Source organism: Pelodiscus sinensis, chromosome 1 (genome assembly GCF_052426305.1).
Source record: "Pelodiscus sinensis isolate ZL-2025 chromosome 1, ASM5242630v1, whole genome shotgun sequence".
In the NCBI taxonomy this organism is placed as follows: Eukaryota; Metazoa; Chordata; order Testudines; family Trionychidae; genus Pelodiscus; species Pelodiscus sinensis.
In genome coordinates this window covers 118,377,451-118,404,650 of record NC_143052.1, presented here as the reverse complement: position 1 = coordinate 118,404,650, position 27,200 = coordinate 118,377,451, and the positions used below count along the sequence as shown (strand labels likewise).

At 43.5% G+C, this 27,200-nt stretch overlaps 1 protein-coding gene across 6 annotated transcripts in view; it reads right to left on the bottom strand.

The window, feature by feature from the left end:
- The window catches only part of SOX5 (SRY-box transcription factor 5), an 895,980-nt gene that overhangs the window by 618,345 nt on the left and 250,435 nt on the right, over positions 1–27,200 (bottom strand). For all 6 annotated transcript variants that reach the window (XM_089769671.1, XM_089769670.1, XM_075898182.2 and 3 more), the window contains one exon: positions 1,678–1,742. The gene's annotated coding sequence lies outside the window, so the exon portion shown is untranslated. The remainder of the gene's footprint in view (positions 1–1,677; positions 1,743–27,200) is intronic.

Below are 27,200 nucleotides of genomic sequence, written 5' to 3'. Positions count from 1 at the left end.
GCATTTTCTATCTTCTGAAATCGTGGCTTTGTAACCTTAAAGTTATTTTAACTTTAACAGTTTTGTGTGTGCAATATAAGTGCTGTAGCATGATTGTACTGTTTGTCTTCTCCACATGACTTAAAACATGTAGAACTGGACAGGAGATTATTGCAGTGAACTATGGAAATGATACAAACAACTGGTTAGAAAAATACCAGAATGTAAACAGCAAGCCAATTATCCACACATCATAGAGTATTTGAACATTGTCTCAGTCTAGGAATTACTAGTCTATCTACTTTAATGCTCACAGTGCTTGAGCACCTCACAATCTGGAATGTGCAATACGCATGCACATACCTCAGGTAAGGAAGTATTATTACGCATTTTTTACAGCCAAGAACATAAGCCACAGAGGAAGGGTATGGCTACACTACTACTGCTACAGCTACATTGTTGCAGTACAGGCACTTGCTGTAGTGACTGAAATGATTTTTCTGGCTCTGCAGCAAATCCAACTCTCAAGGGCTACATCTAGACCAGTGGTCCCCAACCTTTCATGGTTGCTAGGTGCCCACGGCAGGGCCGCTCACGTGCCAGGCGTCCAGGGGCGGGGCCGCTCATGCTTCGTGCTTCCGGGGGTGGGGCCACGCATGCACTGGGTGCCCGCAGGTGGGGGCCGCCCGTGCACCCTGAGCCGGCACCACGCGTGTGCCATGCACCCGGGATAGGGGCCGCCCAACCACCCTGCGGCTGGGGGCAGGCACCGTGCATGTGCCGTGCGCCCGGGATAGGGGCCGCCCACGCACCCTGAGCCCAGGGCCGGTACAGCGCATGTGCTACACGCCCAGGGCAGGGGATGCCCACGCGCCCTGTGCTGGCACTGCGCCTATGCCACGTGCCGGGGACGGGGCCAGCCCAGATGTTTTGGCGTGCACACATAAATGCCCTGGTGGGCGCCATAGCACCCATGGGCACCGCATTGGGCACCACTGGTCTAGATTACAGAGTTTTCAAAAAAAGTGGGCTTTTTAAAAAAAAAAAAACATGACCTGCATCTAGACTGCCATTGCATTCTTTTGAAATTAAATTGAAAACACGGTGGTTTTTTTGACAGCGGTAAACCTGCTTTTATGAGGAAGAATGCCTTTTTTCGAAAGAGTTCTTTTGAAAAAAGGCATTCTTGAACGCAAACTGGGCTTTTTTGAAAGAAAGCATCCAGATTGCCTGGGTGCTCTCTTTCAAAAAAGTGGATCACTTTTTCATAAGTCTTGTGGCTGTCTAGACAATTTCTTTTGCAAGAGGCTTTTCCGAAAGAGCTCTTTTGAAAAAGCGTCTTTCGAAAGAGGCTCGTAATCTAGATGTATCCAAGGATAGTTAGCTAGGTCAACAGAAGCATTCTTCTCTCAACCTAGCAGGTTTAGGCTAGCTTAACTGTGTGTCTCGGGAAGTGATTTTTTAAAAACCTGTGAGTGACACAGCTAGGTCAATCTTAGTTCTAGGTTAAAATACGGCCTGAGTGACCTGCCAAGATTAAACAAAGTCTAAGGTGGATCTGGGAATTAAATGCTAATTTCTTGCATCCCAAGCTAGTGCCCTGACCACTGGACCATCCTTTCTTTCATTCAAGAATCAGCATTCCAAAAATGGGTTACTCAGAAAGCAGGAAATGCTTCCTTGTTATACAAGTCTTACCTTCTGGGTCTCCCACTTTAAATGCCACCACTCCTTCTATCCTTTATATTCTCCTGGGTTTGCAACTGGAAAAAACAAAATAAAAAAGAAACAGAAAATGAATCGAATTACAATTGTTCCATGAAAACAGTGAAAAATTCCCTGCATGGTCGTAGTGCCCCGTGTTTTAAAGAAACTACCTAAGGAGGGCAGATCTTTGCTAAATAGTATGAAAAAGCTTCTTGCCTTCACAAGCACTCCCACCATTGCTAGAAAAAAGGAACTCGTCTAGCAGTAACAATACAGAGAATTTATTTTTTGCAAAAGCCACGTGTATGCAAGATGACAGAGATGGGAGTTCTGGAAGATAGGGAGAGAATGACATGATCTGAGAGACAGGCCAAAAAACTGACTCTGGGTAACATCACACTTTCCATACTGCAAAACTCCCACCAGTTGTGTGGCTCTCTCTGTATCTGAAGCCTGAGCCAAATTCCAAGAACGTGAATGGAGTTCTTTCCATTCACTTCATTAGAACTTGGATCAGGCCATGAATTAAGCTACATCTAAGGATGACACACACACAATATGCAAGAGACCTTTAATTCAAACAGAAGGGGAGAATATTGCATTAAGAATGTTCTAGGTAAGAGATACAAAGAAAAATACAACAAGTAGGGCCTCAGTTCATCAAGGTTATTCAGCATGTCTGGAACATAAAGCACACAGATAGTCCCCACTGGAGCATACTTACATATGCACATGGGAACCTTGCTGAATCAGGGTCTAAATGGAAAAAATTGACCAGATACAAAAATCAACTGAAATTAATTGAAACACTCACTGGTTTCAATAGACTTTGGATTACACGCAAAAAAGGAAGGGGAGAGAGGTAAAGCAGGTTGGAGGTGGGGGGGGGGGGGGGGAATAAGAACACACACTTCCAATAAACACAAAAAGAAATAGGGGTACTAGAAGCAAAAGGCCAGATTCTGCTCTTACACTAATTTAAATCCAAAATTACTTTAGTGAAGTAAATGGAGTAACTCCAGATTTATATCAGAGCAACTAAGAATAGAATCAAAGAGCACAAAGTAACTCCTGAGAGAAACTAATCAGTACTGAATGTTCCAACACTGAAAGACAGTGAGATTCCAGAAAGTGTTGAGGATTATGTAAGTAGACTGATTGGATGATTGGTCAGTTTAGAAGGAGGTATGTTCACTAATGGGAGAGAGCTTTAAATCAAGACTATTAATTTACTATTGTTTGTATTTTCTGACCACAATTATTAACAAAATACATGTTTTACCAAATTATCGGTAATAAAAATTCCTTCCTCGGTGTGCTCAAATTAATTCTAATAACATTTCTTGAAAGATCTAGAAATACCACAAACCTCATGAATTTAATATCCTTTTACAGTCTTATTCCTTTTTCTGTCCCTGTTTGAGACTTACAGACAGATATGAATTATGAAACCATAAAAGAGTTAAACTCAGAGACATTTATACTTAAATCCATGTGCTGTTTTTCTTGGATGAACAATTGAGGCTTTCTTTACACTTCACTGGTAGGCACATCATGAGTTTTGTAGATGACAGTGTGAAAGTACCAGTTTCTTTTCAACAGAGTTTCACGCTTTCATAAACAGAGACTAAATTTTTTAGAAGTACTTTCACTATGGCATAGCCACTATTAACGTCACATTGCCCAAGTTTTAAATAAAAAATGGAGTAAAAATTAAAGACTCGTATTTGGCTAATCTTTCTTATATTTGATTTTTTTCCCTGCAGTTTTCATACCTCACACAAGTCCTAACCTCTATAATTGTAGATTATTGATACAGTATTTGTTTTTATTAAAGGATGGCTCCATCCTACCTCTGCCTACACTGTATTTCCACCATAAAATTCCTTCATTTCCAATCCTGCCCTCATCAATTGCAATCATCTGGCCCTCTATAACATACTAGCCATGTATGTATGCATACACTGTGTCCCCCTTTTGTAGTTTGGCAATAGAGAAAAAGAATAAGACAATTACTACTACCCATCTAGAGGGAAATCTATGTTAGTTCAAACAGTGACCTGTGTTTATTTAAATGAAAGACCAGTGTTCCAGGCTTAGTTCCCAAGGAATGTATGTTATTGATCTAATAATGGTGTGTGAGGGCAACTAATAGGTTCCTTATTCCTTCTACTAAACTCATTAAAAGCACTGAATGAAAAAGGAGAGCATTTTTAAAAAAGAGAAGAATTACAAATAATGAATAGTTTTTAACAAAGTCCTGTTAAAAAAAGATACTGCCTTTTTTTTAACATTAGAAACAGGCCTTATTTAGATGTTTTACAAAGAAACAGGATTCACCCAGCCTCTTTAAAACACAGAGAAAATGTAACTTATCAGGGAATAGGATTGCCAGATGGTTTCAGAAAAAATACTGAACAAAAGAAAAAAACCCAAACCAAAAAAAGGACCCCAAGAGTCATTAAGCAAAAAAAAAACAAAACAAAAACCAACAAACAAAAACAGCGTGGCCCCTTTAAAAAAATGTTTGGTGAGATTTTTTGGCCCTAACAGGCTGCTGGCGGCTCCCTGCCATCTTGCCTCCCTGCATGGGGCCCAACAGCTCCCCTGCAGAACCCCGTAAGCACTAGGGTTGCCAGACTGTCTCCATATTGAGCCGGACAGCCCAGGATTTTCGCTTCCTGTCCGGGAAAAAAATCAGAAAGTATCAGACATTTTAGGTGTCCAATAGTTTCTGAATTTTTTTTTACTGGACAGGAGGCAAAAATACCGAACTGTCCCGTTCAATACTGGACACCTGGCAACCCTATCAGGGAACATTTCCCACTCTGTTAGACTAGAAGTCTGCAATGGGAAATGGCATATTCCCACGTGGAAGGTACATGTGCATTTCATATTTCTATTTGATAGTTATAGTATTGTGTCAAAGAATATAAAACATTAAATACTGTATTATAAATGTCTGTAATGCAACATTCATCTATTAGTGCTCATATATTGTAAGCATTTACGACGAAATTTCTCTAATACAACAGCTGTCATGCCAACTGATGCACGAGAGCTCTCTCTCTCTCATTCGTGTGCGCGCGCGCACACACACACACACACACACACACACACACACACACACACACACACACACACACACACCACTCCCAGAACTCTTAATTGTGGTTCAACTAAGACACCTGCAAATGCTTTACAACTCCATGCAGCACGGTCAGAACCTTAGTTTCCTTGAGCATATACCGTTATATGCTAGCTTTCAGGCTACGTGCACAAAAACACCTAGCCTGCAATTTATAAAGGATATTAACGTGTACCCTCCACCAGGGTGTGCCCTCCAAATGATCCCTACCCCTCAATGTCCCAAGACACCATGCCCCTCACCAGAAGTACCTGCAAACTGAAAACATGGAATTTTCCCTTAGTTATAATACACTTATTCTTGGATTCCTACCATTTTTGCACATGAAAAAGCTTAGATATTGATTGATGCACTAACAAACTGTACTTACAAATCCAGGTGTTCAGAAATAATACCTCAGGTCCCTAAAATCATGAGATTGGCATAAAATCGTGCCTAGGTCAAAACACACACACACACACACACACACACACACACACACACACACACACACACACACAATATCTTTTGGTCTTTTTGGTTTCTTTAGGATTTTCCCTACAAACCAGGAGTGCTAAGGACTTACTTTTTAAATGTAAATTTAGCTTGTCATAATATCACATGATTCCAATAATCTGGGCCTTACACAAAACCAGATATCCAAAAGTAAGCATGCAAAAATAGATATCCAAAAGTAAGTACAGTAAAACTTAGAAGCACAGTGTGAGTCATTCGTATTTAGAAACCACGTGAAGACACTTCTGAAAATCTGGCCTTTTCTTTCTTTTCCTGACAACTGCTTGACATTTGAGGAAGTTTTTGTTTAAGCAGAAATGATTTTTCCCCCATTCTGAGTCAGTCTTATATCTGTAATTTCAACAAATACTGAAATACCAGAGGATAAACATAACTTTTGAGAGGGCTTCACATTATCTTCTTAATAGGTCTTTCCTTGAGTTTCAACCTCTAGCTCACTGGTACTGGAACTGGAGTGACCCACTTTTTTAACCAAAGAAACCGAAGTGCATAATTCATGTCCCCTGCAGATTTCTATCCCCTGCAGGATAATAGATTATGCCAAGGAGGTGTTGCAATTACACCTTTCACCCACCAGGGGCTGCTGTGATGCCAGAAGAGAGGGCAGCTGACTTACCAGAGAGGGAGGGGAAACTTTGGCCTTGCCTTCTCCCACCCCACTTCCGCAAAGATTCCTGCATCCTTGCCCTGCCTTGAAATAGGAAGGGCACACACATGCCCAAGACACAGAAAATATGTGAGAGCAGAAATAGTCTTTTAGGTCACCCTAAAACATTTAGGAGCATAAACTCAGTTAAAATAATCCCTCTCCCATTAAAAAAAAAATGTTCTCCTAATTATGTGGATCCATGTCTGCCAAACTGAGTAGAAAATGTCATAAGCACAGGTTCTTTTGTGGTATTTTGGTATTTCTGCTTCTGATCCAGTCTAGAACCAAGGAAAGGAAAAAATAAGAGAAGAAGAAACAAATAGTTGAATATGAAAATGATTTATATTTAAACACTGCGAAAGATTAAGCCTAGATTTTGGATGGAGATTTAGTGAAGACTGAGGATTGTTTAGTCTTTATTTTATAAGGATCAAATTGCACTTCCCTAGTTCTGTCTTTCTGTCAAAGTCTCGCAAATATCTAATTGTTTCCAGACCAAAGTCACCCCTCGGATAATGACATTTGTGCTTGCAACTTATCAGTTGTTTTATGGAGGAAATAAAAAAGAAAGCATGACACAAATATAATGCAACTAAGTTTTTTTTTTCAAAGTAAAACGTTTCTCTTGTGCGCATACTTCTGGATTGGCTGTCCTCTAGAGAGAGGCCTGAATCAAAAACCCAGATGTGAATAGCCCCAAATTTTGAAGAAGTTCAGCTCCCCTTAATAGAGCAAGTCAGAATCCTGAATATAAATCCACATCAAACAATGCTGGAAATCCCAACACATTTCTTGATCTGAAATGCTCTGCTGGGTCTTATCTCTGCAGTAAGCTGATACAAAACTCCAAATCTGAACATGCCTCAAATCCAGATCCAAATTTGGGGGCTTAGATTTAACTTTGATGTGTATGTGGCTCAGCTTTTACTCTCTTACATTTGAATGATCCTACTGTATGATTCAAAGAATATAATTTAAAAAACATGAGCCACTGATTACAGAATTTAATCAACATTAAAATTAATACAGTATTGTGGTCAGCTTTTAGAAATGGCTTACAGAGGAGCTGTACAAATTTTTGGAGGAGCTGTATACATTTTGGGGGTTGGTGAAAGTGCAAAATGTGATCATAAAAGCAGAACTTTGTCTATGTGAGCAAATTAAACTGGTTTAAATAGGTTTAAACCCCAACTTAACACAGGCTAACTGATTAAATAGGGGCAGGCAGGGTGGCTACTCTAGTCTGGTTGCTTCTGGCCCCACATGGGGCTGATGCAGACCATGAGCAGCGGGGCTGCTCCCTGGGTGATGGTTAACTGCTACCCCGTAAGCATCTGGGGGGAGGGGGGGAGGTAACCTGTTAACATCCCTAGTTAACACACCAATGCAAACACTCTTATTTCAGTTTAATTAAAACTATTCCCCAGGCAAGCTGGGCTGCTGGACAATGGGAGGGGCCAGCTCTGCATTTGTGGAAGGGGCAGGGCTGGAGCACAAGGCTTATGGCTCTGCAGCCCGCTGCATGGGGCTTTGGTGGCAATTTAAAGGGACGGGGCCCTGGAGCAGTTTCCCTTCTTACACCTCTCTTCCCACCTCTGTCCCCTCTGGGTCATCAACCAAGGTTAGTTAGCCTGCGGGGGAAGGGAGGAAGAAGGTGGGGAAGAGCTAGGGAAAGCAAAATATGACAGAGTCCACACAGAGGTTTGTAGCAGCAGTTAACTAAATTAGCTCAAATTTAACCCATACTGCGTGCAACTTTCTGGTATAGACTGGACAAAGAAAATAAATTGTACTAAGCCAGGGGTGCAAGTTTCTTCACCAATCTTTGACTGAGAATATGAATACTCAGACTTAGTAACATTAGCTAAAAACTGGATCCAAACATTGTGGATCAAATCTAAATCCCACAGTGTGGAATGGAATTTTGGTGCTGGCTTCTGGCTCATCACACTACAGAAGCAAGCAGTGACGATCATGTTCAAACTATGAACAGGAGTTTCACCCAGTGAGCCGCAGCAGTGAGATGATACAAGTGAGAGGGTACAAAGCAAGCTTTGGAGGGCTGGGAAGAATTATGATTTCAATTAAAAAAAAACATTAGAAATGGGGTGCTTTCACATGGTTTTGGTTCAAAGCTAGGGAAAACTGAACGGTTTCTGAGCCTCAACACAATCTGAGTAGGAGAGACCTCCTTGCAAAACAGTATAAAAAGGACAGTTTACTTACTTGTATTCTGCAGCGCTCTGTCTACATTTTTAAATACAGACAAAGGGCCTGGTCTGAAGAATTACAGAGAGCAGACAGTGCATACAGAGAGCAGACAGCGCAGAGTTTTTCAGGATTACTCCAGAATTTATTTCACAATAATTATTTTTTAAGAAAAAAAACCCCTGCATGTGACAGTCTTTTACACACTCAGGGCCACATTTTGCACCTCTTTATTCATGCTCAATAGTATTTCACTCTAATAATATGTGATGCTCTTTAAGAGTACCCAGGTTTATGAGGCACCACGATCTGCCTTGAGCCAGCTCCCCATCTTCACTGGCCAAAGAGAAAATAAGCACTTCTCTTTAGGTGCTGGCACTGTCCAGGTTTCCAGTTGGCATGCCCAACCCTCAAACTCTCCAAGCAACTACAAGTAGGCTGTGTCTACATTGGCACCCTTTTCCGGAAAAGGGATGCTAATGAGACCAGTCAGAATTGCAAATGCCGAGGGGGATTTAAATATCCCCCGCGGCATTTGCATGAACATGGCTGCCGCTTTTTTCCGGCGTGGGGCTTTACCGGAGAAAAACGCCAGTCTAGACGGGATCTTTCGGAAAATAAAGCCTTTTCCGGAAGATTCCTTATTCCTCTTAAAATCAGGAATAAGGGATCTTCTGGAAAAGGCATTATTTTCCGAAAGATCCCGTCTAGACTGGCGCTTTTCTCCGGCAAAGCCTCGAGCCAGAAAAAAGCGGCAGCCACATTAATGCAAATGCCGCGGGGGATATTTAAATCCCCCGCGGCATTTGCAATTCCGACTGGTCTCATTAGCTTCCCTTTTCCGGAAAAGGGTGCCAATGTAGACACAGCCGTAGTGTCCAGCCCTCCTGGATATTGACAGATACACTATTTTCAAAGAAGCAGTCCACCGCAGTTATATGTTTATGGCAAAATCAAGCATTACATTTATTTATCAAAGCACAGAGACTCAAGGAATAGCAAGTAGAAGTACTAGCAACAAATGGTTACATGTAAAATTAAATCACAACACACATTTTAGAGTTTAGACATAATTATCAAGATACTTTCAGGTCTTATAGAATATTGTTGTCTTCAAATCTTTTCAGCTCTTCACAGCCAGGCTATCTGTGACCATCCTTTCATCAATAAAGGCAGCAAAAGAGGGGGGAGAGAAGGAGCATTTCAAAGCAGCAGCACCGCACGGAGCCCATACTGAGCTCCATGTGGCCCTGCCCCTTTGAAACGCTGCCTCGGCAATTCAAAGCAGTGCTGCAAGGAGCTGCTCCATGCGGCGCTGCCGGGCTCCAACATGGAGGCAGTGTTTCAAAGGGGCAGTGCCGCACAGCTGATCCCAGGATCAGCTCTGTGACACTGCCCCTTTGAAACACTGCCATGGAGTTTCAAAGTGGCAGCATTTGAGCCTGGGGTCAACTGGCGACTCCCCAGCTGACCCTGGTTTCTGGTGAAATGCCGCATGGAACCTGTCCCCAGCTGACGCCTGGCTCCATGTGGCATTTCAAAGTGACAGTGCAGCATGGAACCTAGGGTCAGCGGGGGACTTGGTGTCCCCCACAGACCTCAGGCTTCATGCCGGCGCTTCTGCTTTGAAATGCGCTAGAGCCCCCGCTGGGGACTCTTGTACATTTCAAAGCTGGCACACCTGCGTGCAGCCCGGAGTCAGCTGGGGACTCTTGTACATTTCAAAGGAGGAATGCGGAAGTGCCTATCAACTAGTTGAGTAGTCAACAGAAATTCTATCGACTGCTCGACTAGTTTATTACTTGATACTCAACATCCTTAGTTGGTATGCAGCAATAAAACATGCCAGCATCTCTCATGCTACAGAATTTCAGCTTTTGTATTTGTAATGGGATCCCCAGCGTGCAACCTGGAACTGTGGAACTACTGTGCCCCTTAGCCCTCCACTTTGGACTGTATCTCACAATGCTCTGCTAGTGACAAGCAGAAAATCTCTCCAGGCACTGTTATCACTCAGCCACCAACATGCAGCAGCACACCAAGCTAAATTGAAGGAATGCTCTTTGAGCCACAGGAAAACATCATCAAATTCCCCCAACCTTGCACCCCAGAAACATACCATCTTACTACTGCCCAAAAGCTTCATTTGAACAATGCAAATTCATTAACCAGCTAGACATTTTGTCAACGGATGGTGGACATGCACTATCCTTTGCAATCTGAGCAGATTCCCCAAGCACTTTAGATAAACTCACTGGTAAGGATAAAACATTAAAAAAACATATGAACTACAGAAAGAGAGATGTTAAGTGATTATAAGTGGTAGGCATAACATTCAGAAATTGTTACCTAAGAAAATTAAAAGTAAACATGCATATTAAACTTTCAGACTTAGCAAAAGTTGACAAACAGCTTTTCTCACCCGTCTGGATGGTGCATGTGGGTTGTAGCTCTTAATGCACAGGCTGAATTTCATTCTCAGCCTCATTTCAAAATATTTTTCTTCCCAGCACTCGTTACCTTTTAGCATAGATGGGGGAAGAAAGAGGTGATCTCCTCATGCCACTATCCCTCATTTTATACTCTCAATTCTCATCTGAGGGAAACTACTGGTTGAAGCATGTCCTGGGGGGCAGTCACAGACTAGAACAATGTCTATTATGTGATGTTTCTGCAACTGTTTCTTATAGAATTCTGAATCTCTCATTTACAATTCCCCTGTTGGTCAGTGACTCATGATGGTTGCTCAATGTGCATTTGGGTAGTAGGGGTCACTTTCTTGTCACTGCATGGCTAGCAATGGGTGCCTCCCACGCTCATAACATATTTCAATAACAACATTTTGTAACACACTAACAATATACACATTTTGACAAATGAATCTCAGAAGGACATGACCTTTCATGTGGCATCTTACATGACCTGCTTTTCATGGAATATCACAGCCATATGCAAATAGGCTATGGCTACACTAACGTTTTTGCGCAAAAACCAGTGGAGTGTCCACACCTCAAACGTGTCTTCTCGAAAAAAAAATACAGTAAATCAACAGGACAGAGGGCTTTTGCCAATAGAATTATTCTTCTCCCCATGAGGAATAACTCCTTTTTGAGCTACAGCTCTTGTGCAAAAAGGCAAGTGTGTATGCTCCACACAGGCTCTTTTTCCACAAGAAATCCATCTGAAAAATCACAGGTGCTCTGATGGCCATTCTGTGAATGGCCATCAGAGCTTTCTTGCGCAAGAGTGTCCAGGCAGTGTGGATGCTCTCTTGCACAAAAGCACATCGCTTTTGTGATGTGCCTTTGAAGTGTGGATGCACTTTTGCGCAAGAAGTTTTTGTGGAAGATCTCTTCCGCAAAAAGCTTCTTGTGCAAAAACCCTGCAGTGTAGACAAAGCCATAATGAATATTGGGCTTACAGAGAGCTACTTTAGGGTCCAGTGTGTCACAATATTATCACTACAAAGAAAACCAATGCAGAGATGTTTACTTGAGTTTGCACTGAGCCTCGTACACTATCTGTGAGAGGTCTATGAATTGCCCGAATTAACTCAGCATTAACCCAGATGTCCCATGTTGACAGTTAATGATGAAATATAAATTATTTCATTCTTCATGTAAGAAACAACTCTGTATTATGTACTACGTGAGCCCTCTTGTTGTTACCACAGGCACTGATGTGTGGAAGGTACTACAATTTATTTCTCTACTCTCTCCCGCCCCCCCTCCCCCGCCCCGCCGCCACACACCCAATCAAGAAGGAAACAAACACAAAGAGGCTAACAGAACACAATGAGCCCCTCTGAGAAGCCAAACTCAGGAATCCCAAGGGCATTCACAGAACATGTGATCCTATTTCAGCATCTACATAAACTAGTCTGAGCATCTCAGGGTACAGCTAGACTACAAGTTTTTGTCAGAAAAAGGTACACAAAATGCACTCCGCATTTTGTGTACCTTTTTCCGATTCTTTTGTTGGAAGAGGCTTTTCCGACATTTGGCCCATCTAGACTGGGCCAAATGTTAGAAAAAACCCTCTTTCGGAAGCCCCCTTCTTCCTCATAGAACGAGGAATACAGGGGGTTCCAATAGAGTGCGTTTGCTCTTCCGCAAAAAAAAGCAGAAGAGCAAACGTGTTCCCTGGATGCGGCGGAGTTTTTTTCGGGATACATCTGGCATCCTGAACCCCTCCCTCCCCTGCAGTCTAGCCATACCCTTAGTCTGGCAATTCATGTGAGGGGAGCTGATTTTAACTGTTTCTCTCTCCCCGCCCCCAATTGTGGCCCCTTAATTAAATAGCTGCTTTAAGACAAATCAGTCAAGGGTGATAGAGCTTGGATGGGTTGACAATCAGTAGAGGTCCAGTTGTGCTTCAAATGAGAGCAGAAGCAAGCTCTAGATTACCAGCATTTCAATTGCCCCATATTTTATAATGCAGTATAATTGTAATGAATGTTTTACTTTCTATTTATTTTATTTTTGAATCAGTCAAGTGTTTTGGGATCCCTTTGGGATGTAAGGCACTACACAAATGTAAGTTATTATTAAATAACAATCACCTGGTGGTTAAATTATACAATAGCTACCTGATTATACTTCACCACTTTAGCTGTAATAAAAAAATGATTCTATGTAATATAAATTAAAGATATGTTTACCCCAGTTCTTGAAACTTCAGGTACGTTGGAGTCAATAGGGAGGGGACCTAAAACAGCTGGAGTTTGATATTGCCACATTGAAGCCATTGGGACTTTTGCTATTTTCTCCCATCGTGCAGGATCAGATTTGTGGCGAACAGTGAGGTGTCCTGACAATTCCCCATACCCACAAAATAGCAGCACAAAGGTGTTTTCTGCACGTTCATTGAACACATCAGTGTGTGTCGCCTGCCCTACTGCTGATGTGAGGCTGCTTCATAACTAGGGCCCAACCAAATTTACGACCTATTTTAGTCAATTTCATGGTCATGGTATTGTAAAAATTGTAAATTACATTATTTCATATACTTCAATCTGAGATTTCATGGTGTTGTAACTGTAGGGATCGTCACCCAACAGAGGGCTATAGGGGGGAATGTTGCAAACTTCTAGGAGAAAAGGTCACGGTATTGCCATCCTTACTTCTGTGCTGCCTTCAAGCTAACAACCACCACTCTTTGGCCACTCAACACTGAAGGCACCAGAGCAGTAAAGTGGCACTACCACAACTCCCTTTCAGGACAGGATCCCCCAACTGAGAAACATTTGTTTCCCCTGTGGAATCTGGATAGTACAAGGTAAAAGTACATAAGAGGCCTAATTTCAGAGGAGATTGGATTTCACGGCCCTGTGATGCATTTTTTATGGCTGTCAATTTGGTAGGGTACTGTTCGTAAAACCATTGAGTCACTGGTCAAGATCTCAGTGCTGCACTGGTGAACACTCAACAGGCTACTGTGTAGGGAACCACACACTGGGCCCATGCATCTCTAAACCTTCTCTCCAGAGCACTTTTAAGGGCACAGATTCTGTTTGATACCACTCCTGGAAGTGAGACCACAAAGTCCAGCTGCCATAGGCTCTCAGAACCAGTTCTGATCCCTCCTCCCCAAGACACCCCAGTAGCTTAAGCACACCTGGTCCCAGAGCTCCTTTCTTGTGAGCACTCTGCATTACAGTTTAACCCTCCAGGGACACATGATAGTTGAAGCAAATAGACACAGACTTTGCAAAAGGCTCTGAATGAAACAACTTAAAATGTAAAAAGATAGCAAAGACAAATGGAATTAAATGATTTGCCCATGGTCACTAAAGAAGCCTGTGGCATAGCGAGGTACTGAATTCACAGATCTAGAGTTTTTTTCCATTGTATTCATCACAAGACCATTTCCCCCCCTGGATCCAAGTACAAAACATTTAACAATCAATTGTGTTCATTTCCAGTATTTGTCCTATTACATTTAAAAACTTACTTGTTAATCTGCATTTCAGGTATTTCCTACTGAACTTTTTTATTTCTTCAAACATACTGTAGGCAAGGTGCTTGGGTTGCCAAAGATGGGAACTGCATGTACACACGACTCGTGTATATACATGCATGCCACACATCTATACACACATGCATGGCTTCCCTCTGAAGACCACATGCTCCACCAGGACAGAACCTGCTTGAGCCACCAGAAAGCAATGGCCTATTGTTTGACACGTCTTTTTATAATGTGTCAGTGGATGAGAATTGGGTTCTATCCATCAGTAAAGCCACACACCAGTTAGCAGAGAGCACTTAGAAGGCTAAGTCAGGGTTGGTATCTTGAACTGGAAATGAAATCCAGGAGTGAGGGAAGGAGGAGGAGGAAACGGTAGGAGTGATACTAGCTCCATATTGTTGTTTCACTGGAAGGACACAGCGTGTCATAACGAATTACCGTTAATTTACACCAGCAGTACAGTTATATTGAGACCGGCAAGCGACGATGACAAACAGCACTTGCAAGATCGCATAATGAGGGGGCAAGGCTGCTTCACTGGAGCCGCTTCACTCAATTAGTGGACAAGGCTTTTAATGCCACTATGCACAACCAAAGCAATTTTGATTACTTAGAGCTAAGTCTCCATTTAGAATGATTCGGAAGCTGAAACAGTCCTCCCCCCCCCTTTTAATATAATTTATCTACAGAGTATTTGAATGGTAATAAGCTATTTGAAAGCCAGTCACATTAGCCTCTATTTCTGTCTAAGCCATGTTGAAATGTATTTTTTAAAATAAGTTCAAATGATAGTATTTATTCTACCAAATAAAATATAAATAAGACAACAAGTAATCAAAGATTACAGAATGTGGGGACAAAATCTGATTTCCTTTACACTGGTGTAAATCCAAAGCCATCCAGTTGATTTTGGGGGAACCAATATTGGTTTGTAGTGGTGTAAATGACAGCAGAGTTTGGCCCAGTATGTTTGTGTGAGGGGATTTACAGTTAGTGAGTAATTTTATTGACGGATGATGACAGGGTTGAGTTGTCAACTGTCTAATATTTATATTTTCAACAACACTTTTCTTTCTCAATTTTTCTTTATCATGCAAGTTTTGAATTGAAATATAGAGAGCCTGATCTGATGATGGTGGAGAGAGTCCTGAGGATTTGATTCAAAGTGACTGGATCATTGCAGTTAATGCAGGCCTTTGGTTTGGATACTTGCAACAGATTCACTTTGAGGGGAGGAAGAGATCAAAGGCAGGAGACAATTTTTCCCCACACACACGACTGCATCACCGGTCTGATGCAAGAAGAGTTTTTTCCACCATTTTTTGAAGCATCAGGTATTAAACATTACAGAGGAAAGGTACCAGACTCAATAGACCAGTTGTCTGATCTACTTTGGCAAAGACCATGTTTCCATTGACTGTCCATAAACATACAACAGGGGAAACATAAACAGCTTCATCTCTTCGCTCCAGTATGGCTCTGTATATATAATTTAAATTTTGGCTCAGCAGGGTACTCGAATAAAATACACATCCTATTCTTGTAAAGGTCTGCCCTACTGCCCGCATTGCCTGTTTAACTGTCAGTATATTGGCCTTTTGAATTTTTGTTGTCATAATACCAAAAGCTATTTGAACATAGAGTATTATAGACTAATCATCCCTTGCTCAATTGTGCTGCGTTTTACAGGCGAAAGCAGGGAACAAGAAATGCAATCTAGCTAGAACTTCAAAGCAAGGTTTCATTATTACCCAAGCTGGGACATTCTTTATGCCTCACTCGCTATTGGATTTTAAAAGTGAATGGAAACCAGTTGTTTAAAATTCTTCTGTTTTGTAGTTGTTGTTGCTGTTGTTTAATTCCTGGCGTGCTGTTGTCAGATAACAGATTAGTCAGTGTTGAGGTCAGTTGGGAATACTGTATATACTTTTTATTCTCCAGACAGTCATGGACTATATTCATATCAATTAAAAAAGGGCTGAATCCAAACTGGGCGACACATTTCATAACTGGCTTTTATGTCTGCGACAGCATTAAGAAAATTATTGATCCACCCACACCTTAACTTTAAGTAATTTGGATCTTTCATGCGAACATGTCTTTCCAAAGGATAAAGTGATGGGCTTGATGTAGGAATTATTGGGTGGAATTCTAGAGAATTCCTGCTATTCAGGAATTTAAGAACAAAAGAACGGGCCGGCCATATTTGGTCAATCCAATGGTCCATCTAGCCTAGTATCCTGTCTTCTGACAGTGGCTGGTGCCAGATGCGTCAGAGGGAGAGAGCAGAACAGGGCATCCATCATCCAGCTTCTAGCAGTCAGAGGTTTCTGGGCACCCAGAGCAAGGGGTTGCATCTAGGTTAAACCTAAATGATCATAACTGTCCCATTATGCCTTAAAAATCTATGTCTCATATCCCTATTATGAGACATGCCAAAACCCCCTATTTAAGCATCTTCAGACTTTGGGAAAGGCTGGATCTGCTTTTAAAATGTGAGGCTGAAATCCATCTCTGAACAAGGACTGGCTGCACAATTCATCCGTTCTGTGAAACGTTTGAGGCTTTCAGATCGTTTTGTTTATCCAAAAAAATAATTTTTGAGAGAGCGCACGAGCGCGCAAGCGAGCACGTGAGCAGGCGCACCTGATCCAACTCAGAATAGCGTGGTGGTGAAGGAACTCATCTGGCACATGGGAAAATGACTAGGACAGAACAGGAATCTGGAACTCCACATCTCTGGTCAGTGTCCTAACCACTGGGATATTGATTATTCTGGGACATAAAAGGGTGTTTCTATCTCATTTTGAGAAGAAATTTCATCTCAGTCCTGAAACTTTCAGTTTTGGCAACAAAAAAAAAATGTTTAGGACAGAAATTCCCAAGTAGCTTGTTCCACAACATCAACACAAGGAGCACAGTATTTTACACATTCACACTATGGGAAAGATCAATGGGAACTCAGCTGGTAGCAGACTAAAGAATCAGTCAGAACAAGTTAAGAAACATACTATTTTCATAGAGAGAAACAAGGTAAGTGAAATATAGGCTCATGGGAAAGTTATGCATATGTTTTTGAACTAAAACTCTATCGGGCATAATTAGGTTTGGCCTTATTTTTGTCACAACACTGTAGTCCATATGGCCTGAAGCAAATCATTCCATATTTTTATTTTAAACCTCTGTCTTTTAATTGTTGACTCCCTCCTCTCCCACTACACACACTGGCAGCCGCTATCAGTGCACCAAATGCCAACTATGCTCTGCAAGCTGGAGAGCACAAGCACCGTGCAATATTGGCATGCTCTCCTTGTAGTGGGATTCTCTCTAAACCCAGTAGCCCATCCAAGCAGCGTCACTCTCTGGCATCATAGGACACCCATATGTTATCAGTCTTTTCCCTTAACCTAGCAAGACAGTTTAGTGATGTGCTGCCTCAAACGTGGCTGCACCACCCATTTGAAGGGAACTAAATCAGAGAGCACACACAACACCTTGAATTTGTACATCTCATAGAATCATAGAGCTGGAAGAGACCTCAGAAGGTCATCAAGTCCAGCCCCCTGCTCTAGGCAGGACCAATTCTCTTCTTTCTCCTCTGACGGCTTTATAAACTATGAACTTTCGACACCATTGAAATTCTGCTATCACTGGGGTAGAGGGTGGAAATCACCTCAAAACAAGAGACATGATGGCAACAGACACCAGGGCAATCCTGCACATTTCAAAAAGGAGCTATGGGAGCTTTAAGGTAGACAGCAGCTCATCTCTCCTATGGGCTGTCTGGAAGACCAACTTGCAATGAACTAAATGGAACTCAGAAAGGTGAAAGGCTGTCTTGACCCAGGATTCAAACGGACAGCTCTGAACCACCCCCCAAATGGGAGGTTTTTTCCTCCTCCATCTTCTCACAAGTCACCTTCCCCTGTTTCCCACATCTTCCTATGGCACAATGACAACTAATGATTCAATTAGAGCCTATTCCAAAATAATGATCAAATGACCCCACTTAATTCAGTTGCTGGAAACAAAGCTAAAAGTTTGCCACTAACAGCTACCCGCCCACTGGCTCAGAAAAGGCAACGTTCACGTGGACTGTAACACATCCTGCACACTGCATTCACAACACACAAGCTGTCTGCTGCTCTTCCACATTACCAAGTTTCTGTAAGGGCAGCAACTCCACCTAACAAATGTAACTTTAACAACAGTAAAACAACCTAATAGCTTAGCATGCCAGGGGGCTAATGCGGTGGGCCATTTAACGCTGTACTAAAGAGCCCCAGTTTGATTCTCATTGCCAAGTGCTGAACTGAGAATTGCAACGGCAGGAGCAGTTCCTAATTCATTAGTTAAAGGGGGTCATTGCTCATAGGGTGGGAAAGAGGAAAGAAAAATCAGACAACTCCAAACATTCAAAGTCAACAGAAGGTTGCACTCCTCCGAGATATTGTATTTAGCCAAAAGTCTGACAAAGCTCCACAGCTGGGAGGCCTGGGGTGGTTTCACTCAACATTAAAAAGTTGCCTTAAGACACGTGTAACCTGTATAATAGGCTGGGTGGGAATGAAACAAAGGTGAAAACATCTTGTTAACACACTGCCGTTTCCGTCATAAGCAAACCTCACACTGCATTCCGTGCAGGTTGCCGGGTTGGCAAAATAAATAAAGAGATAAACAAATAAATAAACCCTGAAAGGCAAAATTTTAAAAAGGGACCGGTTTGGAATGAGAAAAATAAAAATGAATACACTGAAATAAAAAACAGAAACGAGACCATTGCAAAAAGACAGCTTTATTCCTGAATATTAGTCCCCTAAAACAACTGATTTCTCTAATTCCTGCCATCATTCAGATTGGCCTTGAATTACCTCCTGATAGGCCTCCCATGCGCTTGCAGATGAGAGAGTGTAATGGGGATCTGTTAATTAACTAGAAGCAAAGTTGCTCGGTGGGGATCAAACACTGGATGCGTCCTAAAACTCCCACAGAGAAGATGAAATGCAGCGCAAACTTTAAAGACTTCCCGTCATTAGCCAAGACCTTGGCTGTTCCTGGCCCAGACCCCTTCTGTTTCAGAGAACAATGAGGACAATGATGGCAGAAATGAAATAGTGCATCAAGGAACAAAGGAATTAGCTATTTACCCAGAGCAAAAGAAAGGAAGAGAGGGGTGAAGGAAAGGGGGGGGGGGGAGAACTTGCTTTTTCTATGGTTCCTGTCTACTTTTAATTAATTTATGGCTGCCAGGGACTTGCACACAGAGCATGCCCAAAAGCATTGTGTGGGAGTGCAATGTTAATACATGTAACTTTTACTGTTTACTCCTAGGCAGAATGGAAAAGTAGCTGGGGCAAGGAGGGCAGTGGGGAAGGAAGAGAAGAGATGTTTCCTCTTTAAAGCAATTGGAAAGAAATGGACAGAGGAGGCCAGAAGGTTAGACTGATCATTAACATGTAAGAATTGAGCTCCACTCAGATGATTTTTTTTTAAGTCCCAGGTGTAATAAATCATCACAGATAAGGCTCCCATCACTGCAGCTGCATTTTAACACACAAAGGAACTGTGGGGTAACATACCACAGGGATACCCAAATCAGGTGGCTGCGAGGACTACCTCTGACAACCTATTAGAAGTCACTTTTAATCAGCCTGATGCAAAGCTCAAAGTCCTCACAGGCAACATTCCCACTGACTTCAATAGGATCTTGTATGGTCCTCAGGCAGCACTCAGATTGTGGTGGCTCACTGAAATCAGTGGAGAAGGGGACCAGCAGAGCTCAAGCTCACCAAGGTCTCCCCCACAAAGCTCCTGCTTGAGGGAGATGTCCAGCCCCACGCATTAGCTCAGATACACTTCCCTGAAGCCAGAAAGAGGCATAGGCAACTGAGCTATTCTGTGGATTCCATTTTGGGCCCTGCCTGACTCCTGAACTTTGTTTTCCAGCCTCTCCCTAGTTCCTGCCCTCTCTGTCCCAGATCCTCCTCCACTTCCAGTCCTGCTTTCCTGCCTTGCACCAAGTACCTGTTGCTAGGCTTGCCAGATGCTTTCACCCCAAATCCCAAACATGTCAGGAAAGAAACTTGGTCGAGGGAAAAAAAAAGAAATTAAACATGTTGAGCAAGAGCAAAAAAAAGGGGGGTGGGGCAGAAAAAAGGTTGCTGCGCCTTTAAGACTCCCTTCATGCCTCACTTCCCCCCGCCCATGCCAAACGCAGCAGGGGAACAATGTCCCCGCCAGCCTTCCATCCATTTTCATTTCTACTATTTTCTGGGGTGGTGTTTATTTTTTTTTTTAACCAGACAGGGGCCAGAAATAATGGACTGTCTGGGAGAAAACCGGACACTTGGCAACCCTACCTGCTGCTTTGCCCTACTCATGGTTCTGACTTCAACTCTTGGCTTCATGCCAAACTCTGGCTCTGACCCCAGTTCCCAACTCTCACCAACAGGCTGATCCGCCCACATCCCAGTCCTCACATCTGGATCAATTCCCATGTGCATGTTACAACAGTTTGCTCTTCTATTGTACCTTTCCTCCAAGGATCCCAAATCACTATGCACACAAGTACTGATCCTCCTCCATTTTATACCTGGAGGAGAATGAGGCTCAGAAGGATTAAGTGACTTAGCCAAGGTCACACAGCAAGTCAGCAACAGACCCTAGCACTAGAGTACCAGTCCCTGACTCTACCCACAAGACAACTGATGCACAGGTTTGATAGTGAAGAGCAAAGCATAAGAACCTGATGGGAACATACATCACATCTTTCAACAAAAAACAGACACACAGAACCATACACTTATCTTGTACTTCTGTCTTCCCTGAAAGACGAATAGAAATGGCTCCTTGTCTATTTACCAGAAACGGACACCCGTAGTTGGATCAGTTTTATCCCCATTCCACAAGGATAAAGTGTCTACAGGCTGCTTTTAGTCCTTGGATTATTATGGATTCCCTTCTTTAAATGGGAGTGAGGCCAGAGAGCAACTCCTGGGCTGGACACAACCCCTCAGGTTAATAAGATTTATTTACATACAGCCCAGAGGGACTGATGTCCGGTTTTTTTTCTTTTAAATTTTAAAAGCTTATTTTTTGTTTTAAAACTAAGAGACAAAGAATTCTTTTTCTAGGCCACCTGTTCAGAAGAATCAGCATGTGTTTCATAGCTCACTGAAACCGACAAATCCTTCTAGGCTTATAGTTAACAAGAACAAGTGGTATTTTTCAGCAGGCAAGCTGCAACGTGAGCATATGTAACTGCACCCCCCTTGTTACACTTGTTACACCCTGGTTCTCACCAGCGTTGGTTATACTGAAGGGTGACCCCAACACAACCCCAATCTTGGATTATCCTTCAGAAATATGTAATGGACTCGAAAGCCCTGTTTTAGATAGTACAAATATATTAAGTGTATTCCTTTAAAGGGAATACTATTCCATCTTAGTATTTTAAATAGTTACCCAAATAGCTCAGTTTAAACAGACTGAATTAGATAAAATAGTAAAACACGTTTATTGTCTACAAATGGATTTTAAGTGAGTATCAGTAATGAGGCATAAAAGTTAGAAATGGTTACAAGAAAAATAAAGACAGAACATTTACTAGTGCCTAACTTCAACTAATGTCTCAAAGTATGCTTCCAGGAATTTAATTAATCAAAGTTTTCAAGTCAGGACCCCTCTTCCAATGTCCAACAGCTGTTTTATTTATTTATTTATTTAAATATTTTTACCCCATCTTTCTATTTGAAATATTCAAGGCGATTTACAAGAACAAAAAAAAAAACCAAAACAAATACAGTAAAACTCCGATGGTCCGGCATCTGATGGTCCAGCACTCCTGATGCTCCAGCACCATCAGGAACCCGGAAGTGCTCCGGGCAGCCAGATCATTGGAGCTGCTGTGCTCCCGACTTCCCTGATTCAGCCGCTGATAAAACTGACCAGCGGCTGAATTGGGGAAGCCGGGGGCAGAGCAGCTGGAGTGCTGCCTGGTATGTCCTGTATCGCTGCCCCTCGAGGCTGCGGGACCAACAAGGCAGCACCCCAGCTGTCCCCGATTCAGCAGCTCCTGAAACTGACCAGCGGCTGACTCCAGGAAGCCAGAGGCAGAGCTGCTCTGCCCTGGCTTCCTGGAATCAGCCCCTGATCAGTTTCAGCAGCAGCTGACTTGGGGACACCTGGGACAGAGCAGCTGGGGTGCTGCCGGGTTGGTCCAGTAGCACCGAGGAGCGGCGCTACGGGACCAACCCAGCAGCACCCCAGCTGCTCTGCCTCAGGTGTCCCCAAGAGCAGCTGGGGTACTGCAGGGTTGGTCTCGCCGCGCCAAGGGTCGGCGCTACCAGACCAATCCCGCAGCACTCCAGCTGCTCTGCCCCAGGGGTCCCCGATTCAGCCACTGCTGAAACTGACCAGCAGCAGCTGAATCGGGGACGCCTGGGGCAAAGCTGGACTATCGGAAGGGGGGGGGGCTATGAGGAGTCTGGGGTGGCATCCCCCCCATCCCACCCCAGACCCATCATTGTCCCCCCTTCCGATAGTCCGGCATATCTGATAATCCGGCACCCCTGGGTCCTAAAGGTGCCGAATTATCGGAAGTTTACTGTATATATAAAAATTTAAAATATGAGAATTTAAAATATGAGACCTCAGAAGGACATAACCAGCTAAAAACATATAGAGAGGAGGAATATATATACAGACTCAAACATTAATAAAAGCATGAGTAAAAAGGGTGGCTTTAGCCTGATGCCGAAACAACTCTAGCATTGGCGCCATCCGAATATCCCGAGGAAGAGAATTCCACAGCCTGGGAGCAAAAGATGAGAATTCCATATTCCGCATAGATGTTAATCTTATCTCCACAAGTGGGGGAACACGAAGCAAAGCCTCCCCAGCAGACCTCAATCCCCGGACATATGGGAGAAGACGGTCCTTCAGATACCCTAGACCCAACTCACTTAAAGCTTTATAGATCATAACTAAAACCTTAAATTGTGCCCAGAAACATACCGGAAGCCAGTGCAGCTGCCGAAGCACTGGCATAATGTGCGCCATATAACTAGTGTTAGTTAAAACTCGAGCAGCCGCATTCTGGACCAGTTGAAGTTTCTGAAGGCTCTTTGGAGGCAGCCCTACATAAAGTGCATTAAAGTAATCCAGTCGGGATGTAACAAGAGCATGGATCATGGTGCCCAAGTCATGTTTGTTCAGTAAGGGTCGCAGCTGGAAGATCAAACGAAGTTGCCCAAAGGCACTCCTGGCTACCAAAGAAATCTGATTTTCAAATGTTAAAAAAGGGTCCAGGAGGACTCCCAAGCTGTTCTTTCAGGGGGAGTAACCCCGTCTAGAACAGGTGCCATGCCACATTCATGAACAGATGGCCTCCTGATCCACAAGACTTCAGTCTTATCTGGGTTCAACTTCAGCTTATTTGACTTCATTCAGACACCAATTTAGATCAGTCACTGCCACACCTGGTTCTAATGTCACAGGGAAATAGAGTTGGGTGTCATCTGCATATTGATGGCACCGTCCTCCAAAACTCCTTATGACCTCTCCCAGTGGATTCATGTAGATATTAAACAGCACAGGGGACAAGATGGAACCTTGCGGGACCCCATAGCACAATTGCCACAGGGTCAAATAGCAGCCCCCTAGCTCCACCTTCTGAAAGCGTCCTGACAGGTAGGACCGGAACCACTGCAAAACAGTGCCTCCAATACCCAACTCCGCCAGGTGTCCCAGAAGGATATCATGGTCAATGGTATCAAAAGCCGCTGAGAAGTCTAGGAGAATCAACAGGGATGTATTCCCCTTGTCTATCTCCCGGCGTAAATCGTTTACCAGGGCGACCAAGGCTGTTTCAGTTCCAAAACCAGGCCTAAAGCCAGACTGAAATGGATCTAAGTAGTCTGTTTCTTCCAAGAAAGCCTGGAGTTGCAGCGCCACCGCCCGCTCAAGTACCTTGCCGAAGAAGGGAATATTAGCAATTGGGCGATAGTTATTTAAGTCATGTGGGTCCAGAGAGGTCTTCTTGAGTAGCAGTTTTATCACTGCCTCTTTCAAAGCAGCAGGAATCATACCAGATCTAAAAGACGCATTAATAATCCCCTGGACCCAACCAGTTATCCCTTCCCGGCTAGATTTAATAAGCCATGAAGGGCAGGGGTCAAGTGAGCACGTGGTCGGTTACATTCCTCCAAGCACCCTGTCCACATCCTCAGTCTGCAATAGCTGAAACTGATCTAGAGAAAAAAGACTGGATGGTGCACTCAACACATTCTGTGCCCCACTTACACAGCAACCAGAGTCTAAATCCAATCGTATACGGGCGATCTTATTAGCAAAATGCTTTGCAAACAGATTGCAGCCGGGGGCCAAAGGCTCCTCTATTTTGTCACGAGAGCCAGACTGCAACAGGCCCTGCACTACTCGAAACAATTCCGCTGGACGGCATTGTGCAGATGCGAGATGGGTGGAGAAGTAGCTTTTCTTCGCTGTCAGTACCGCCACAGAGTAAGGTTGAAATTCAGCTCTAACCCGCAGTCGATCAGACTCAGCTCTAGTTCTCCTCCAGCGGTGTTCTAGCCGTTGCACAGACTGTTTTGCTGCCATCAGCTCCCCAGAAAACCAGGGAGCAAACTTGGCTCGACTGGACCGAAAAGGGAGCTTAGGAGCAATTATATCAATTGCCCAGGCTACCTCGGTGTTCAATGTATCAACTAGGGTATCTACAGGAACATTTGCCATAATGGCTGAACAATCCCTCAGGGACCTCAAAAACCCTCCCGGATCCATCAGCCTCTGAGGGCGGATCATCTTAATTGGTCCTCCGCCTCTGTGAAGGTGAAGGTCAGCAGATAGTCTAAACTTGACCAGGTAGTGATCAGCCCCTGACAAAGGGAGTGTAACCACATCCCTTATCCCAAGAACTCTATCATCCAAAAAACCAAATCGAATGTATGACCTGCAACATGTGTTGGGTCAATTATTTCTTGGGATAATCCTAGGGTGGTCATGGTATCCATAAAATCTTGGGCCGGATCAGACAGAACAGCCTTGGTGTCCTCAATGCCACATCCGAGATCACGTCGGCCAGCTCGAGCAGAGGTGGGTGGTACACAAGCAGCATACCCAACCTATCCTGGCCACCCAACATCAAGTACAGACACTTGAATTTGACACTTTGTTGGACCACAACCCTAGCCAGTATCTCGATAGACAATTGCCACCCCACCTCTCCGACCATTAAGCCGTGGCTGATGCTGTACTGAGAACTCAGCCAGGCACAATTGGGAAAGTTCGACGCCTCCCTCCACTCTCAGACAGGTCTCAGAGATACAAGCCAGGTCAGCCCCTTCATTCAGAATTAAAACGTGGATGACAGCTGTCTTCTGGGATACTGACCTGGCATTCAGCAACGACACCCTCAGGGCTGATGGCCAGGTATTAAAGTTCCCAAAAATTTTAAGGCTGGGAATAGGACCAGAAAAAGGAATAGCACACAACTGTCTAAACCTCATTCACCTTGGCTGGCCAGTCCAGATCTTACTTCCATATCTTCCCCTACCTGTCACAACTGCCACGATGCCATCTGAGCCCTCCTCCTTAGGCCCCTCATCTGTGCCAAACCACATATTGGCAGTGGGAGAGGGGAGCAGAAGAAACACACACCTTCAGTTTGGGTAGCTAAAGGGAACTTCCTCTCACCAAGAACCCTCGCCTGGCCTCCCTGCTCTCATCAGGGACTAAATAGGCCACCACACAACCAAGTGTACCGCTCTCACACACTTCTTGGGAGGCAGAGAACCAGAAAGGCAGGGAGAGGGGTGTCTTGAGGTGTTTTTTTTTAAATAGTTTCAGCCTCTCTTAAAAAGATTTCCATGTGGGAAACAGAAAACAAAGTGTCTGTGTGGAAGGACCACGTCTGCCAACAAGGAGTGAGGGGGAGAGTTGGGGGCAAAGGGAGCAGTTATGAGGAGTAACGGTAGTTCGGAATAGGAAGCTTAGTCCGAACTACCTAGTCCGTGCCGCGTGTAGCCGCGCAGCACGGAGTCCGCACTAGCGGACATTTAAAAATGGCGGTGCCCGGCAAAATGCAAATGAAGCTCGGGAAATTCAAATCCTGGGCTTCATTTGCAGCTCCGATTGCCTACATTACCACTCTAGTTCGAACTAGGGTGGTAGTGTAGACATACCCTTACTGCTTACATGCAAATTAAGACAAGCACACATTCCTTCCTTTGTTAGGACAGACCTGACTTCTGCCTGGGCAGGACTGTGCGGTTTTGTGTGTGTGTTAATAACATCATCCAGGAGAATTTGATAACTTTATACACGTTATTTGTATTAAGAAAATACTAATGAGAAATTGAGTTTTAATATGATGTCTTACAAGGGATACCTGGTACAAAGATTATAATAATGTGCGTAGGGTGTGATTATAGGAATGTATTCTGTCACAAGGAAACGGGCAAAAAAAATATCATCATACACAGTGGAATAAATAATCCCAAATCAACAGAAAGGGATGGCTTTGGTCACATCTCAGAAGTCCTGATTTAACAGCAAAATAGCCAGTTTTAGAGAAAAACAATATAATCATAAGAGGGCTTCTTATTTGGTGTTTACTCTACTAGTAGGGGAACTAGAGGTAGGTGACAACCTGGGAAGCAGTGATCATGAGATGGTAGATTTCAGGATCCTGACCAAAGGAAGAAAAGAGAGTAGTAAAATACATACCTTGGACTTCAAAAAAGCAGATTTTTACTCTCTCAGAGATCTGATGGGCAGAATCCCCTGGGATGCTAACATGAAGGGGAAAGGAGTCCAGGACAGATGGCAGTATTTTAAAGAAGCCTTATTGAAGGCACAGAAAGAAACCATCCCGATGCATAGCAAGAGAGGCAAATATGGTAGGAGACCGGATTGGCTTACAGGGGAAATCCTTGATGAACTTAAGCACAAAAAGGAAGCCTACAAAAAGTGGAAACTTGGAGAAATGACCAGGGAGGGGTTTAA